Raw genomic sequence first — 6,000 nt, forward strand, 5'->3', positions numbered from 1 at the left:
GGTGCTATCGAGGTACAAGTCCTTGTCAACAAGGCAAGTACCCTGCCGGCAGAAGTGAATACATTGGGTTTTCTCGGTAGAAAAGCGAAATCCAGTCTCATTCGACCAACAAACAAGACGATTGAGAGTCACTTGAAGCTGTCGAGTAATGCCGCGAAGGTCTCGGGATCGACAGAATGAATGAATGAATGGGGGTTAATGGGGACGTCAGGAACGAGGCTATATGTCCCCGTCACGATGAACAACGTTGCTCAGGACTGCAAGATTAAAATTGAATTACACGTTAAAACGAAGACAGTGCAAAGGAACGAGAGTGCTGCTAAATGAATAATAAATGGAAAAAAGCAAAAGTGTAAGATAAAAGAATAAATAAGATAAAAAGATAACAATAACAATATACAAAAATAAACTTAAAACAAGTGACAAAATATAAAAATTTAGCAGCAATAAAACAAGGACAACAGACTAAAAACAGCTCAGAGAACGTGAGCAACGCCAATAACATGCACAAACTCAAGTACCCGGCAAACAACATCACTATCATCCCCCAAAGCACGGGTGAGAACAGAAGGCAGTCCATAACGTTCTCTGAGATCTGAGTATTCAGGAAATTCCACAAGAATGTGCTGAATACTCAGGGGAACTATACACTCTTCACAATACGGACGGTTCAACCTCCGTAGCAAGTAACTATGCGTCAGATGAGAGTGTCCGATACGCAAACGCGCCAGGAGCACTTCATCTCGACGACGAGCGGACGAGGACGTACGCCACTCACCTAGGAGTGGTTTGACTGCATGCAACTTATTTTCAATGGCGTGGTCCCAATCGGCTTGCCAGTGAGAGCGCATCAAGATGTGAAAATAGGAACGAAGATCGGAGCAAGGAAGGCTATGCTCCAGTGCAACCCCGGCCAAGGCGGCGTTCTTGGCGGCTGTATCAGCAAGTTCGTTTCCCCGGATGCCGACATGACCCGGCACCCAGCAGACAACGACGACACAACCCTGTTGCTGCAATTGTTGGCATCTCAGAAGAACGTCCTGCACGAGAGAGTGCATACTAAAGGCATTCTGTATACTCAGAACCACGCTCTGAGAATCGGTGCAAACAAGCACACGACGTAATGAAAGCGTGAGAGCATGGTCCAAGGCAAGCTTAAGTGCAGTCAATTCGGGAGTGTACACGGAACAGAGGCGATGCAAATTGAATTCTGAGCTGCCCTCGTCGGTGACAAAGGCACAGCTCGGGATCGACAGAGAATGATAAGGTCGTCAACGTAAAGCAGACCAGACACAGGAGCCTGGATCTGCGAAAGAACACTGTTGACAGCGACAGCAAAATACGTGACACTAAGGACACTGCCTTGTGGAATACCATTTTCTTGTACAATGCGTTCTGAGAATCTGGATTCCCACACGCACTTTAAAATGACTCTAGTGAAGAAAATTCGTAATAAATTGTGCAATATGCCCACGAAGACCTCAGTCATATTATTGTTTTAAGATACCGGAACGCCGTGTGGTGTCATACGCTTTCTCTAAGTCAAAAATATGGCCACAAGATGTTCTCCGTTTAGAAAGGCGTCTTGAATTTGATAAGCGTCTTGAATTTGAACCTCAAGATAAGCGAGATGGTCAATACTGAATCGGAAACAACAAAATTCACTTTGAAACGTGTTCAAAAATGAATTCGATTCCAAATACCAGACCAGGCGCTTGTTTGACCATGCGCTCAAACAGCTTACAGACGCAAGTCGTTAGAACAATGGGTCTGTAGCTCGTGTGGCTAGTTGCGACTTTTCCTGGGTTTAAGATAGAAAGAACCAGAGCCTCACGCCAGACATCCGGAGAAAAACCTCATTTACCCAAATGCAATTGTACAGTTGTAATAAAGCAAGCTGAGTATCGCGGGAAAGGTTGCGCAACATTTCGTAAGATAGACAATCTAGGTCTGGAGCAGTATTAGACAACTCACGAAGAGCATAGTAGAGCTGAAAACAGCATTGTAGTGCTCCGTATTAGCGCTACGGAAGTTTAACTGGTTCCATTCTAACGGGGCCTTAATAGGAACTAACCCTGGAGGATAGTGTCCAGACTCAGAGATGGATTCAAAATACGGCCCAATATGGCAGATATCACAGAAGCGTCAGTCTCTAGTACACCATTGGCAGATAAAGCAGAGACATCAACAGCAGAATGAATTCCACTTAGAGAGCGAACCCGACGCTACAGAGTAGACATTGCTGTGCAATTGTTGATTGACGAAACAGAATTCTTCCAGTTTTGGCGCTTTAATAGCTTGGTAAGACGTCTAGGCCGAGCGCGCAGAGTACAGAAGCGCTGGAAATTTTCATAACTAAGATGACGATTCGAAGTGGCAAGAGCGGACTGACGAACCAGGATAGCCTCACGAATGTCCGCAAACCACAATGGAACAGAACAAGCCGGCGGGAGACGTTGCCATCACATTCTGGAATGGAACCATGAGCAGCGTCAAGAACACTGTGCTCGAAAGATTCTGCTACTGCAGCAACAGGGAGTTCATCACGACAATGAAACGCACTGAACTTAACGGAATTTACACGTGAGCACGCTTGAGATTGAAGCGGCGGAAAGAAACGAGGACCATCAAGAAACAAGGGGAAATCATCACTGCCACAAAGATCACGATGTAATCTCAATGTCAATGAGGTCAAGAGACCGGCATTGGTCATGGAGACGTCGATACAAAAGTTTGTACAATAGGCAGTGGAAGGAAGAAAGGAAGGAGTACCGGAATTAATGGGAACGTCAGCTACGAGGCTATATGTCCCCGTCTCGACTAACGTTGCTCAGGACTGCAATTAAAGGGAAACAAGTTAAAACGAGTACAGTTCAAATGAAAGAAAACGCTGCTAAATAAAAAGGAAAAGGAAACAAGCAAAAGTAGGAGGTAAAAGAATAAATAAGTTAAAATATATAACGATAACAATATAAAGGAAAAAATATGAGATGAGTGATAATATAAATATTTAGCAGCAATAAAACAATCACAACAGACTAAAGCAGCACAGAGCTAGTGAGCAACTCCACAGTCAGAAACAAACTTAGTTACCCGTCTAACAACTTCACGATCATCCCCTCAACCAATCAGGGCGCGCCACCTGGCGAACAGGTTAACAAAACCTGGGAGCCTGGTAGGGACGCCTCAGTTCACGAGGTTTGTAGGTAGAGGGAGGATCGTGTCGCTAGCGCGCGTGGGGACTTCGATTGATTCTTGGGGTTCCGCTTTTCTATAACGTTGAGCCCCGCACACGGTCTGCCATTCCCCATACCATTTCTCTACAGGCATTTTCGCAACTCGCCACTATTTCGTCTCGGTGCCTCTGCGTTGGTAATCGACTTAATGTCGAATGCCCTGAACACGGTTTGCCCTACGATGCTCCACGAGTGCCGTCGCCATCTGTGACGATAGATGAACATTTTCGACCGGTAGCTCCGTCTCCTGCCTCTTCCTTTGGTACGCTTTCCGTCGAATCTCCTGTGTTTGTACCTGGAGTGCACGCCACTCGCGGCCCTCCATGTGATAGTGACTAGTGCCAGTGCTGGAAACAGTGTTAGTGTCGCTTTGACGTCGCCTTCTACAGGACAGATTTCTACACGCAAGCATTCTCGCAAAATAGTGCAATCGTCGCTCCATTATTTTTGGCAGCCTAAGATATGTCAACGAGATGCCAGTTCACGACCACAAACGCCCGACGCCAATCGTGGTTTGCAAACTTGCAGATCCCTCCCATGTATGGTGAAAATCGACTTAGCGCAAGGCTTTTATCATGTTTCGTTACGCCTTTACACACGTCGCTTTTTTGGAATCAAATGTGGTGAGAAGACTTTTAGATTTGTACGACTTCCCATGGGATGGGCTTTAAGCCCTCTCATCATGCGAAGATTTATAATTATGGAACTTCGTCAACATATTAGACATTTAGTGCAATTCCTAGCTTATTACGATGATATCCTACTAAAGGTCATCCTTCTCAGCTAAGACAGACATTAGAAATTTCGTCCAGCTTGACATGGGCTATCAATGTAGACAAATAAGTTTTATATTTTATGAGACGACTTTTATACCTTGGCATATGGGTGGATTTTGATAACAACACGCTCTCTATTGATGAACGAAATCTCGCAATAATACTCTCATGTCCTATCTCTCTTCTTTTTCATTCTAAACGTTCCCGCCAGGTGCTGCCCGGATATATTGTGTGGTGTACGCATGTTACTAATATGACGTATCGTCTAGTCTTTGCCACTCTCCATAAAAAACTGGGGCCGCGGTGGCTCAGTGGTAGAGCGTTCACCTCTGGTGCTTGGGGTTCCGGATTCGATCCCAGCCCCCGCCAAGTGAACTTTGTGGTGGACAAACACCGTGTGCGTGGGTTTTCTCGGGGTTCTCCCCTTTCCTCCCACTTTCTTCATTCCACCATTTCATTCATTTCATATAATCACCGTCTCCTTTAGCCTAACCGGCATAACCGTGGGACGTAAAACTCAAAGATTTCATTTCCTTTTTTCTCCATAAGAAACTGTTCATTTTGTATGCACTGCTTTGTTAAATGTGATATCTCAACCACAACCTATTTGGGATAATTTTCAACAGGATCTTGTTTATCATGTTGATTCAACATTCACCTCGATTGCGGCTGTAGATATTGTACAACATTCAATTGTTTTTCAATGGACAAATTTGCCTGAATTGCCTATTTTTGTAACCGAGTTTTTAGCAGCCTCATTTGCGGCATTGTGTGCTTATCTTCGGAAGGTTCATATACGCTGCGACAATATGACAGTGGTTTACTGTTTCCAACGAAAAATGTGTAGTTTATTATTTGTTACCTGTAGGTCATTTCGTACATCTGTTGAACAATTTTGTTATACCGTATGTACCGAGTTCTCAAAATAAAGTTGATGGGATCTCACGTGCCTTCGGCTCGGTCCTGCTGACGAGGCTCCACTGGCAGCCAGGATAACAAAACCTGGGAGCCAGATGGGAGCTAATCAGTTTGAGCTAGTCGAGGTCAGGAGCAGGATTGAGTGAAGCGCGCGTGAGATTTCCGATTGAATCCGCCCGTTGTGGTTGAGCCCCTCACCAGTCTGCTTCCTTATCTCTTTACCGTGACTTGACTGCCGCAAAAGCCAACATTTCGTCTCGAAAGTGTACGTGTCGTGGACGTCGCGTATCTCTCGACTGTCCAGTGCATATAAGCGAACATTACAACGCCTTTCGAGTGTCGTCTTCTACGGAACAATACGCGGAAGACTTTACGCAATTCTTGAACTCCACTAACAGTTTGGTAAATTATCTGGACGCCCGTCCTTAGCGCAAGCTGCTCCAGTCGACGATACCTCAATAGTGCAACAGAAGAAAGTTAGTGCCAGTGCACCAATTGTGTGTGTTAGCGTCACTTTGACATCTTCATCTGTGCAAACTGTTAGTGCTCCGAGTGTTCCTACTCCAACTAGTGCTTCCAAAGGTTGTGGGGGTTAAGATCAAACAACATCAACTCAATATCTTCTTAAAAGAATATGCAGAATGGAGAAAGAAGTGAAACACCCGACCCCAGTGTGAGTTTGGTGGAATCATTACAAGCCCTCACTCGTCACTTCGAGTCTCATACTTAAAACCAACAACAACTCCCCCAATGAAATATAGTGCTACGTTCGACGTCGACGCCGCCATGGCGTATTTACGCTCCAGGCTTAACGACCCCACTGTTGCCCGAAGGGGCGCCACGGAGTTACGCCGTATTCACATTACATTTCAATTTATCGATCAGCTTTCAGAGGAAGACAAAAACTTTTCTTGTGGAACGTATCCGTTTACTGTGTATTGCTCTTCAATACAACTGGCGCCTTGCGGCGGCTAACGCCAACATCGCATCAATTTCTGGTCTTACTATTAACATGCCATCTCAGTCCTTTCGTTCATCGACCACGACGTCCTCATCGACGAAGTCTACGC

Source organism: Thermobia domestica, chromosome 7, assembly GCF_964235325.1.
Source record: "Thermobia domestica chromosome 7, izTheDome1.hap1.1, whole genome shotgun sequence".
Lineage (NCBI taxonomy): Eukaryota > Metazoa > Arthropoda > Insecta > Zygentoma > Lepismatidae > Thermobia > Thermobia domestica.